This window comes from Trichechus manatus, unplaced genomic scaffold (assembly GCF_000243295.1).
Source record: "Trichechus manatus latirostris isolate Lorelei unplaced genomic scaffold, TriManLat1.0 scaffold00035, whole genome shotgun sequence".
Lineage (NCBI taxonomy): Eukaryota > Metazoa > Chordata > Mammalia > Sirenia > Trichechidae > Trichechus > Trichechus manatus.
The window spans coordinates 11091050-11103759 of record NW_004443971.1 but is presented as its reverse complement, the minus strand read 5'-3'; positions in this window follow the sequence as shown (position 1 = coordinate 11103759).

Here is a 12710-nt window from a genome sequence, read left to right as displayed (position 1 = left end):
AAGGAGACTCCAGGGGCCAGGCCAGGTGTGGCAGGGCAGGTGGATACTGGGATGGCCCAGAGGGCAGGGTCAAGGACAATGAGCAGGCCGGTGCAACATGTCTGCTGAGCCGGAGGAAAAGAGGCCAGGGCTCAAGGAATTGGGTAAGGGGGTGTCTTTGTGATGGATGGCTGTTGCCTGGCAAGGGTGACCTTTCCCTCAGCTTGGCTGGCTGGACAGACCCAGTGGCTCCGGGGCCCATAGTCATCTACTGATTGCTTTGTGATGAATGCACAAGTCACTCATTTCCACCTCCTGTGCCCGCTCCAACTGCCCCAGCTGCAGGGGTGGACCCTTCTGCACGTAGCTAATTTACTTAGAAATTATTGTTCCTAGAATCTCTCAGTAGGCCCTGGGTATAGGTAGTGACCAGTGTCTGTGTGTGATTTCCCTGTGGAATTCTAACCAAGCACCACCAGGCACGTCACAGTACTTTGGAGAAACGTAAATCTCTGCAATGAGCAGAGCAAGGCCCAGCTGAGGGCAGAATTGGCCCTGCAGGATTGCCCCTTTTTCCGTGCTCGCTCCTGGGCTAGCAGAGAACAATGGCTCTTTACCCCGCAGGCTCCTGGGCTAGCAGAGAATGATGGCTCTTTACCCCGAAGGCTCCGGGGCTAGCAGAGAAGGAGGAGTTGCACAAACTGGCTCTTTACCGGGGCTGCCTGTGGGGTCCTAGCACATTTCCATAAAGAAGGAGCAGCCTCTCTCCTCCCAGAGAACCTGAGCTGAAGGAGGGGAGCCCACTCTCAAATTCCCACCGCCAAGTCAGGCAGACCCTATGCTGTGGTTAGGTGCCACGGAGTCGATTTTCAACTCATAGGACCCCAAGTGACAGAACAGACTGCTCTGTAGGGTTTCCCAGGCTGTAATCTTTTCGGAAGCAGACCGCCAGGTCTTTTCTCCAGTGGAGCCGCTGGGTGCCTTCAGACCGCCAACCTTTCGGTGAGCAGCCCAGGGCTTAACCGTTGTTCATCAGGGCTCCTTAGGTAGACCCTCCCCCGCCAAGTACAGAAAGCCAGTGGCCTCAATTAGACATCCAACTTCTTTTTTTTTTTTTAATTTTGGTGAAAATATACATAACAAAATGGACATCACTCAACAATTTCTGCTTGTACAATTCAGTGACATTGATCACATTCTTCCTGTTGTGCAACCATTCTCACTATCCTTTTCCAAATCATTCCACCACCAGCAACATAAACTCAATGTTCTCTCAACAAAAATTCCCCCTTTCCTCCTTTTCTCACTTCATGTAAGTAAGATCATGTAATATTTGTCCTCTTGCAACTGACATATTTCACTCAGCGGAATGTTTTCTAGCTCCATCCACATTGCAGCACGTATCAAGACTTCGCTTCTTCTACTGGCTGAGGAGCATTCCATTGTATGTCTGCACCACATTTTGTTTACCCATTCATCTGCTGACGGACATTTTGGTGGTTTCCATCTTTAGCTATCGTGAATACTGCTGCAGTGAACTTTGGTGTACAGACTCTCACTTCTTTTCAACAAACATTTTCTTCACCTTGACCTGGGGTTCCAAAACAAAGATGGCATGTACACCCCACTCTTTCCACTCTCCCCCTCCCCACTCTCCCCCTTCAGACTGTCTCTTTCATCCCTCCCCCACTGATAATCCAGTCCTCCCCATTCTCAGAATTGGCCCTGGAGGACAATGCACAAGAGGATGCTTTCAAGGAGCAGAACGGGCATGGCCCATCTGGCTGACGGAGGAACTCACCCCACTGCTCGCTCTGGAAGGAGGCCCTTGCTAGCTGGTCCAGCAGGATGTGCTTATAGCAGTAATAATGGCCTACACTTACACAATGTACTCTTCTAAGCCTTTTGCAGATATTAGCTCATTAACAAAAATCGTGTGCGTTAGTCACTGTTACAGCCTAAATTGGCAGATGAGTGAACTGAGGCACAGAGAAGTGAAATGTGTTTCCCAGGGTCACACAGGTAGCAGGTAGTGGCACAGGGATTTGAACCTGGGCAATTCACCTCCAAAGTCCACACACATAACCAGTAGCTATTCCGCCCCTCTCTATGAACATTCTTTTATGTTAGATTCTTTTGATTGCAAGTGACAGAAACCCAACTGAAGGACACTCCAGGCAGAGGAAGCAGCTGTTGCAAAGGCTTAGAGGCCTGGAAGAGAAGGCGCGGTCAGTGAGGTTAGGAGTTACTGGCAACAGAGCCAGAGGGAAGTTACAGAGGAATCTTGCATTGAATCAGGTGCGGGGAGGCAGGGGCTCACTGCAATGACCCCAAACTAAGGACAGCAATTGTCCAGCCACTGCTGCAGTGGCGGGGGGTGCCGGGGGGTGGGGTGGGGTGAGGTGTTGGGTGGGGGGGATGAGGAGCAGGACACCAGGAACCAGCTATGGCCTGCGTTCCTCAGACCCGCTCCTACTCCCAGCTTCCTCTTTTCCTTCATCTGTTTTTTGTGGTTTCCCAAATCCTTTCTCCTGCCGGCGGCTCCCCTGGAGAGCGAGGCTCAGGGGAGGCAGCTTTGATCCTACTCAGCTGCTCCCAGAGGGGCAGTCTCTGGCACAGATTAAGTGTGTGGCTGGACACCCGTCCCGAAGTGCCATGCGAGCTCCCTGAATCCATACAATGAACTGACTTAGGAGATAAAAGCTCCCCGACCCACATCTGCCCGAGCACCATCTTGGACACTGGCTGTGCTAGGGAGGAGGACCAGGGGAGCCTGGTGACCTTACCATGCTCCAGGAGAGACTGGGCGAGAGGCTTCTCCTCCCTGCTCCCCTGTGCGTGCTGGAATAAGTCCTTCAGCCTTCCCACATTCTGCATCTTCACGGGATCAGGCAGGGTGACCTCTGTCTGCTCCTCCCAACCTCCCACATGGGAAGTGGCTAGAGGACAATGGGAGCAGAGAGGAGATCCAATCGGCAGAGACCAAGTGGTCTTCTCTCTGAAATGCTCAGGGCAGAGGCCTCCCCCAGCAAAAGCTCCAGCTGCAGGAGCTTCCACTGTCAGGCTCCTGTGGGTGGGGTGGGGGGCAGAAGGAGAGGGGACCAGAGATAAGACAGAGGCAGAGCGACTGGGACTGGTGGAGGTGAAGGTTGTGGGCTGGCACCCTTGCTAGATAAGTGCAAGGCTGCTACGGATGGAGCCGCCTGTCCCTTGCCTCCCCTCCACCAGCTTCGAGCTGATAGCTGGGGTGGGGTGGGGGCATTAGGCCCATTTGGAAGCAGGAGGCAGAGCGGAAGGGATGGTGGTGCAGGGACCAAGAGGAGGGATATCCCTGGGGCCTGGGGCCTGGGGCCTGTGAAAGACAAGGCAGCGTAATACAAGGGCCCGGCTTGAGATCCAGCCTTGCAGCCCCTCCGCTGAAGCTGGCGAAGCCCTGAGATTCGGGTTAGAAGGGACCTGAGAGGTGGTGAGGACAGCTGCCTCATTTCCCAGGTGAGGAAGGGGCAGCTTAGAGGGAAAGGGGCTTGCGCAAGGTCTCAGCTGGTAAACTGCGGAGCCAGAGCTGGATCTATTTCCTGCGGATGTTAGACTTTCCTGATCATCTCCCAGGAGAGTTCCCCCAGATCTAACCAATACTTGAATTAGCTCTGGTTGCTCTAGCTGTGACTTGTGATTGCTGGAGGTCTTCAGCCCCTCCTGGTAACTCTCTATGGTAACTCTCTGGGGTGGGGAAAAATATGGGCCTCCCCACAGCTTGCTGTGTGACCTTGGCAGAATCATTTCTCTTTTGTAGGCCTTGTTTCCTCCTCTGGGTTAACTCTGTCCTACGCTCTTGTGCCTCATGGTGTCAGAGGCTAAAATGGGACCATTCTGTCTTTTCAGACCCCTACAATTTAATTAAGGATGCCTGGTGGCGCAGTGGTTAAGAGCTCAGGCTGCTAACCAAATGGTCAGCAATTCAAATCCTCCAGTCGCTCCTCGGAAACCCTATGCAGCAGTTCTACTCTGTCCTATAGGGTCGCTATGAGTTGGAATCGACTCAATGGCAACGGGAGTCGGTGGCGCAATGCTTAAGCACTTGGCTGTTAACGGAAAGGTTGGTGGTTCGAACCTACCCAGTGGCTCCCGGGGAGAAAGACCTGGCAATCTGCTTCCATAAAGATTACAGCTAGTAAAACATGAAAATCAACTCGACAGCACCTAATGACAACAATTTAATTTCAGATTAATTCTTGACCCAGTAGATGAGAGAAGTTCTTAAATATACTTATAAAATTTGGAAGGTCTGGGCTTTACTAACCCGCCTCTCTTGTCTGGGATTCCAAGGAGAATCTGAAGAACAGAGTGGGGGAGCTGGGCCTGGAGGTATCTCAGTGACACACCCACTAGGCCTAGACCACGCCCACCCCGGGTGGGGGGTAGGGTGGGAGTGGGGGTGAAGGGTGGGGAGAGGGGTGTGGGGGTGGGGGAGCTCTGCCCTTTTATGGATCTTAGAAGTAAAAATCGCTAAAATAGTTAACGTTTGTCTTAGTCATCTAGTGCTACTCTAACAGGAATACCACAGGTGGATGGCTTTCACAAAGGGAAATTTATTCTCTCACAGTCTAGTCGGCTAGAAGTCCAAATTCAGGGCGTCAGCTCCAGGGGAAGGCTTTCTCTCTCTGTCGGCTCTGGAGGAAGGTCTTTGTCAGTATCAGTCTTCCCCCGGACTAGGAGCTTCTCGGCGCAGGAACCTTGGGTCCAAAGGATGTCCTCTGCTCCTGGTGCTTCTTTCTTGGTGGTATGAGATCCCCAACTCTCCACTTGCTTCCCTTTCCTTTTATCTCTTGTAAGAGATAAAAGGTGGTGCAGGCCACACCCCAGGGAAACTCCCTTTACATTGGATCAGGGATGTGACCTGGGTTAGGGTGGTGTTACAATCCCACCCTAATCCTCTTTAACATAAAATTACAATCACAAAATGGAGGCCAACCACACAATTCTGGGAATCATGGCCCAGCCAAAGGGGTACACACATTTTTTGGGGGACACAATTCAATCCGTGACATTTCTTGTGAGATTTTTTTTTTTTTTAAAGTTCCAGGTTCTCTGTGTGTATTATTTCATTTAAATGTCACTATTATGGGGGCAGTGATAGAATTCTCACCTTCCATGTGGGAGACCTGGGTTCAACTTCTGGCCAACACACCTTATGTGCAGCCACCACCTGTCTGTCCGTGGAGGCTTGTGTGTTGTTGTGATGCTGAACAGGTTTCAGCAGAGCCTACAGACTGACAGGCTAGGAAGAAAGGCCTGCTGACTTACCTCCAGAAATCAGCCAATGAACACCCTATGGATCACAATGGTCCAATCCACAACCAATCGTGGCGGTGGTACAGGACTGGGCAGCATTTTTTTCCATTGTATGTGGGGTCTTAATGAGTCAGGGCTGACTTGACAGCAGTTAACAACGAAAACAACCTCACCAATTATCATTCTCCTCATTTTATACACGAGGAATCTGGAGCTTGGATAAAGTAAACATGCCAGGTCACACAGCCAGTCAGTGGTGGAGCCAGGACTCAAAGTGGGGTTTGGCGGACTCCAAGGCCAGTGCTGGGGATCCTCGCCCCACCAGCTTCAGCTACCCTCTGCCTCTGTTGGCCTTGCACCCTGGCCAGCAGCCTGGCAGCATGAGTGGAGGCCTGAGGGCAAGGGATCCTGTGGCTCTCGGACCACTGGCTTCCAGAGGCTCCAAGAGGCTGAGGAGGCTGCCCACTGGCTCCCAGAGGCTCCAACAGGCTGAGGAGCTGCCCACTGCCTCCCAGAGGCTCTAAGAGGCTGAGGAGGCTGCCCACTGGCTCTCAGAGGCTCCAACAGGCTGAGGAGGCTGTCCACTGGCTCCCAGAGGCTCTAAGAGGCTGAGGAAGCTGCCCTCACTTCAGGACCCCACTGCTGAGCATCTGGGGCAGGCAGGGCAATGAGCTCTCTCCAGGTCTTCCCAGAGCTCAAGGAGGGAGAATGTACTGAATGGGCCAGGGTTAGAGGGAGGCTGGGTCCCCTTGGCTTTGCTGAGGCTCCTAGATGAGGGGAGCTTAAGCCACCTCCCCCACAGGGGCCTTCCTGAAGGCTGGGGTATTGCTCCTCACTGTACTCCTTCCACTGCCTGGGCCTCTGCTAAGCACATATGTATGTTAATATATTTATGTTATTCCAATTTGTAGGAAATAAAGCTATGCTTGTGCTTTTCCTCTTCCCCTTCAGAGGCCTTGCGAAGAGAACTGAGGGATCAGTGACTGTGGAGGGCACCACTGATAATGCTGATTCCCAAGACTGTAAGACATGACTTCATATATACTTCCTCTTGACTCATTCATTCACATCCACACACTTTATGGCCCTACAATAATATGCCTAGGCTCCGCTAGATTCTGGGATTCAAAGGCAAATTAAACACCCCCCTGCCTGTGCCCAGGAAGCTAATTGTCCAGGGGTGGTAGAAGGCAGGGGCGGGGGTTGGGGTGGGGTGGCAAAATCCAACCCATTAGCCGTGGAATCTATTCTGACTCATGGTGACCCCGTGTGTGCAGAGTAGAACTGCTCTGTAGAGTTTTCAAGGCTGTGACCTTTCAGAAGCAGATCGCTAGGCCTGTCTTTGGAGACACCTCTGGGTGGGTTTGAACCACCAACCTCCTCTCAGTTGGTAGTAAAGTGCTTAACTGATTGCCCCACCTGGGGATGGTGCGGAGCGGGGAGACGGGCTTAAAAAAGACAAAAGAAAATAAAAGCTGAAATCACAGAAAATTACAGTGTATGCAGCTAGAAAATTATACTGTAGTGCTGAGGGACCTGGAGGAGGCAGGGAAGGGCCTCTGGGGAGAGGAGCAGGATGGGCCAGGCAGGAGGGTGTCATCCAGGCGAGGGGGTGGTTCAGACAGGCCAGGGCACTAGCAGCAGGGCCTTCAGAGTGCGTTTTGGGAGATTGTACAGTGTGGCAGCTGGGGAGGGGGGTTTTGAGAAATGAGGCAGGAAGAGGGAAAAGTGGAAACAGCACCCTTTATTTGAACAGGGAGTACTTTGTATTTTTCCAAGCACTTTCACATCTATTACCTCAAATTAGCCTAAAAACAAATGGCGGCAGCAGCAACAACATAGAGCATTTACTCTGCGGTAGGCCTTTTCTAAGGCGTTTGAGTGTGCTACCTCACTGAACTCTCTCACAGCTCTGTGATGTAGGTACTCTCCTCACCTCGCCATATGGAAGGGGACCTCTCTGGGACTGGAGGGGTGGGGAGTGTTATTCTCACTTCACAATGAAGGGTGTGGAAGCCCAGGAGTTAAGTTACTTGTGTCTGATCCTGTGGCTTGTGGTAGACCTGGGACTTAAACTCAGGTCTCTGGACTCCTAGCCTGGCGCTTTTCCCCTAGAAGTTTTCCTGCCCTCTCAGGACAAGATGTCTAAACCAAAACAACCAGTTTGGAAATAGGCTCAGGCTGCCCTGGTGTTTCTCCAACGGTGAGTTTTGCCTCTGTTACTGAAAGAGCCAGGATGTTCCTGCCGATGGCAGTGACCTGGGCTCTGAGCAGATCATCCACCCGGTCAGTCAGCACTGCGAGTGCAGGAACTATTCCCCCCGGGTGGTAAACTACATAGGTGTCCAGCCTTGTTACTTATTACAGTTTGCAAAGTTAGTCCAGTGATCCGAGGTCTTTAATAGCCTCTGATTTCACCTCCCACCACCCATCTGTCAGTTTGTTGTTCTGGGGTGGTTTGCGTGTTGCTGTGATGCTGGAAGCTATGCCACCAGTATTTCAAATACCAGCAGAGTCATCCATGGTGGGCAGGTGTCAGCAGAGCTTCCAGACTAGGAAGAAAAGCCTGGCTGTCTAGTTTTAAAAATTAGCCAGAGCAAACCCTATGGACCATTAGAGATTCTTCTTGCAGGCTTGATGGAGTAAGCAGCCATGCTGGAAAAGCCCATGTGGCAAGAAACCGTGGGCAGACTCTAGGAGCTGAGGACTGTCTCCAACCAACATCCATTAAGAAGCCGGGGCCTTGGTCCCACAGCCCCAGGGAAATGAATTCCGCCAAGAGCCTAGATGAACCTGGAAGTGGATTGCAGTGCAATGGAATGCTTTTGTGTGGCCTTTCTTGCCATGGTCTTGTAACTCCCACCAAATGATTGGGTGGGACCATGCTAATAAGGTATATGGAGCCTCAGCGAGGGGATTGGTCAGTTTGCTGTCTCCCTGGGCTTAAAAAGACAGCCAATTCCAGAGCAAAGAGAGGATCCCACAACCACCAAGGAAGAACAGTCAGGAGCGGACAGCGTGTCCTTTGGACCCTGTGTCCCTGCACTGAGAAGCTCTTGGACCCAGGAGACAGACCGCTGTTACACTGAAGGCGGTGAGACATGGTGACAGAGAAATGGTGGCCCAAGAGACTGGCAGGAGACAGCACAGTGGGCTTCCCGGCCCATGGAGTGAGAAAGCTGAGTGTCCTTGGGCAGGAGGCTCGCTGGAGGGGTAGGGTGCTTCCAGACACTTGGTGGAGCTAGGTTTGCTGACCCACGGAGCTAGCACCTTTGGGTCAAGGCTTACTGGTGGAGTGGGGTGCCTCCATAAACTCATTCCTGTCTGTGCTTACCCGTCTCTTGGTGAACCCTCTCTAATGGACTTGTCTCCGGGGAGTGCGCGCTCCTTTCCGGCCTCAGCTGCAGCTATTCCAACCTGCATAAAGCACTTTTGATTCTAGTCTCCAATGTCTTAAACGAGTTTTGCTTTTCCCTTTATTCCTCTCTTTACCTCCCTTTCCTCTGGTTCCTCCCTGTGGGAGCTCAGAGCGCAGCCGTGACAGTGACTGCCCCTGTGCCCTGGCTCCTGGCTGGCCACCTTCCCCAACACTGCAGACGACCCAACACTTGGCCCTCCACCTGGTGCCCAGCCTGTGGCCTACTTTACCCTCTGTCCCTTTCTTCTGTCTGGCTCTTTCAACCCTAAAATCTGCCTTGGTGACCCCTGCTTTTCCACCTGGTATGTTCTGAAATGATCCATATTTACTTGCTCTTCATGCTGACAAATCCTCAGCCACTGAGGCAGGGAACATAGGAGACAGTGATCGGTTTTGAGGTTAAATGGACCTGGTTAGAATCCTGGTAGCCAACAACCAGCCATGTGACCTTGATAAGGCTTCACCATATTTCTTTGGGGTGTTGTGCAGAGATCATGAGATCAAAATTGTAAGGCATCTAGTATTTATACAATAAACTCTCAATAAATGGTAACTATTTAATTATTGGAAACACTGGTGCCACAGCAGTTAAGTGCTTGGCAGCTAACCAAAAAGTTGGCAGTTCAAACCCACCCAGCATCTCCGAGGGAGAAAATGCCTGGCTATCCGCTTCCGTAAAGATTGCAGCCAAGGAAACTCTATGGGGCAGTTCTACTCTGTCCTATAGGGTGGCTATGAGTCGGAATCAACTCTATGGCAACAGATTTTATTTAACTATTATGAAGCATTGATGGTTCACTGGTAAAATTCTCAACTTCCATGCAGGAGACCCAGGTTCAATTCCCAGCCAATACACCTTATGTTCAGCTGTTACCCATCTGCCAGCAGAGGTTTGTATTTTGCTATGATGCTGAATAGGTTTCAGCGGAGCTTCCAGACTAAGATGGACAAGGAAGAAAGGCCTGGAGATCTACTTCTGAAAATTAGCCAGGGAGAACTCTATGGATCCCAATGGTTTGATCTATAACTGATCGTCCAGACGGTGCAGGACGGGCAGTGTTTTGTTCCGTTGTGCATGGGGTCGCCACCATGAGTCGGGGGGCGACTCCACAGCAGCTAACAACAACACTTAAGTAGTAATAATAGAGCCTTCCAAAGGGTTTCTGTGACAGTGAATTTGGAAGATGCTGGGGAACTGCAAGGCGCTGTAACAAGTGATTGTTTTGATGCTCCTTCCTGCTCCTCTCCCGGGAAGCCCCATGAGGGTCGGGTCCTTGTCTTTTGTTCGTGTGCCCTGGCACAGGGCGGCCTTTTATGCACATTCTGGATGAACGACCAAATCTAGACTGTCCTCAATTCTGATATTAAGATTTGTTTTAGTACTAATTTTTCCTAATTATAAGAGGAAAACACTTTCATAGTAGAAAAATTGGAAAATATTTTTAAAAAAAGTTGTTGTGTGCTGTGGATTCCGACTTTTAGCGACCCTATCGGACAGAGTAGAACTGCCCCATAGGGCTTCCTTGGCTGCAATCTTTACGGAAGCAGATAGCCAGGCATTTTCTCCCTCGGAGCTGTTGGGTGGGTTCAAACTGCCAACTTTTTGGTTGGCTGCCGAGCGCTTAACTGCTGTGCCACAAGGGCTGCTTTTGAAAAAGTAGGAAAACAAACATTAGCTGTGATCCTACTCCCTAGAGATAGCCAAGGTTAACATTTTGATGTATTGCCCTGTAGTCTTTTTCTGTACTTATATATATTTCAAAATTTTAATATTCTGTGAGCTTTTCATTATCTTGGGATATGAATGTATCATGATTTATGTAACCAATACCCGATGGTTGGCTATTTAAGCTGTTTCAATTTTTCACCATTATAAACAAAGCTGCAATGAACATCCTTCTGCATAAATCTTTGTGTATATCTCTGAATAAGATTTTCCACCAAGAATAAATTCCACAAAGTCAATCACTGCATCTACAAGTGAACACTTTAAGGCTCCTGATGTATATACTGCTGAACAATTCTTCCCAGAGGTTTAATTAATTGACATGCCTCCGACCATCAAGGTACAAGAATCCTCACGAACAGAATATTATCATTTAAAATAAATTAATCTTTACCAGATGGAGTAGAACTGCCCCATAGGGTTTCCAAGGAGTGGCTGGTGATTCGAACTGCCGACCTTTTGGTTAGCAGCCAAACTGCGCTACTAGGGCTCCATGTGGAGAAGTAAGACATAGAGCTTATTTTTACATGATGATCTCCAGCCATGGAGTCCCTGGGTGGTGCAAATGGTTAACACTCTCAGCTGCTAATGTAAAGGTTGGAAGTTCGAGTCTACCTGGACTTGCCTTGGAAGAAAGGCCTGGCGATCTACTTCTGAAAAATCAGCCATTGAAAACCCAACGGAGCACAGTTCTACTCTGTAACACATGGGGTCACCATGAATCGGTTTCATTTTTTGTTTGTTTGTTCAGGTTCCTGCTTCCCAGCCCCTCAAATCAAGACAGGCATTAGCAGAGATTGCAGGAGAAACCTGCCAGCCACCTCTCACAAAACAAACCCAAAAACCCACAACCGGAGTGGGGGAGTCTCTGCCTGGAAAAGGCAGTGACGCTGCAGTCCTAGGAGGAGGTTACTCCCAGAGCCGAGCAGTCAGTGACCAGAGTCCCTGGGGGGCAGTGTGACACTCAGCAGGGAAAGGGACATAAAAGGACAACTCAGAGAGCCTGGGCTAGGTTGGGTAGAGGTGGGGATACGTAGAGGGGAGAAGCGGGGAGGGAAATGCCAGAAGGAGAGGGCTGCTGGTCTTGGCTGTCTGCCATCTAGAACTTCGCTAGACAAGGCACAGCTTTGCTTCCATCGGCTGGTAATTGACTCTGATGAGTTGGAGCCTAAACCATTTGGCGTCTCTTGTCTTGCCAAGGAAGATGACCACCAAGGGGCTTACCTCTCGAGCAGGAAAAAAGCAGAAGATAGAATTCTGTCTTTGTTAAGATTATAATGAGGTAAAATCATATGTGCACCTGTATAAGGATAGGGAAGGGATGCAAAGAAATAAAAACAGATTTATAAAGGTGGTAGGAGAGTGGTTTGCTTATTTTTAGATTTTTTTTTCCATTTTTTTCCCCATTAAAATGTGCCCTGCACCTTCTTATCTCCGCCTCCACTTACAGGCACTTCTATGTCTGTATCAACATCCACATTTATACCTATGCTTATACTCATACTTGTACTCATATATCTGCTAGGATGCTCCCTTCCCTTTTGTGGGTAGAAGTTACCTCCTAGAAGTTAAAAAAAGAAGAAGTATTATTCGTGATGAGTTGGTCCCTCCTCTCTCCACCTCACCCCTCTCCTTTCCTTTCCCCCATCCACCTCTTTCCCTTCCTGTTTGTTCTCCTCTCTCCGTCCCAGCCTGGCTCAATACTGCCTTTGCTTCCCTCAAACATCTCACCTCTCTCTGCCCCCCAGGCTCAGTCTGTCAAACCCCTCCTCCCTAAAATTTGAGCCCTGAAGTGTCTGACCAAGGTTCCTTCTTCTGAGAGGGAGAGCCCCAGGCTGCTTGTGTTTTGGTGGGGACTGGTAAGAAGGTGCAACTTTGGGGCTCAGAGGGAGGTGGGAGGGGGTGGCTGGGATGTGCAGGGACAGGAACTGCGGTCCTCCCAAATGAACATTCAGGGACACCTGTCACCTTTTCTGTCTCTCTGGGCAGTCTCTCCACTGTCACGGTTTAAACCATTTTTCATATGCAGATGCCCCCAGATGGACACCTCATCTCTGAAACATGAGGTTTGTGAATTTAAATACCTGCTGGACACCCCCACCAGGATGGTTCATGTGCTTCCCAAACTCAGTATGTCTAAGGCAGAAATAATCTCATCATAGGCTGCTCCTCCCTCAGTGAGTCACATCACCAAATCCCCAGGGTCTGGGGCCAAAATGCCAGAGTCACCCTTGAGTCTCCTTTCACCCTTACCCCCCAGCTCATCGTTCATGTGCTCTGGCACTGGTCTCTCCC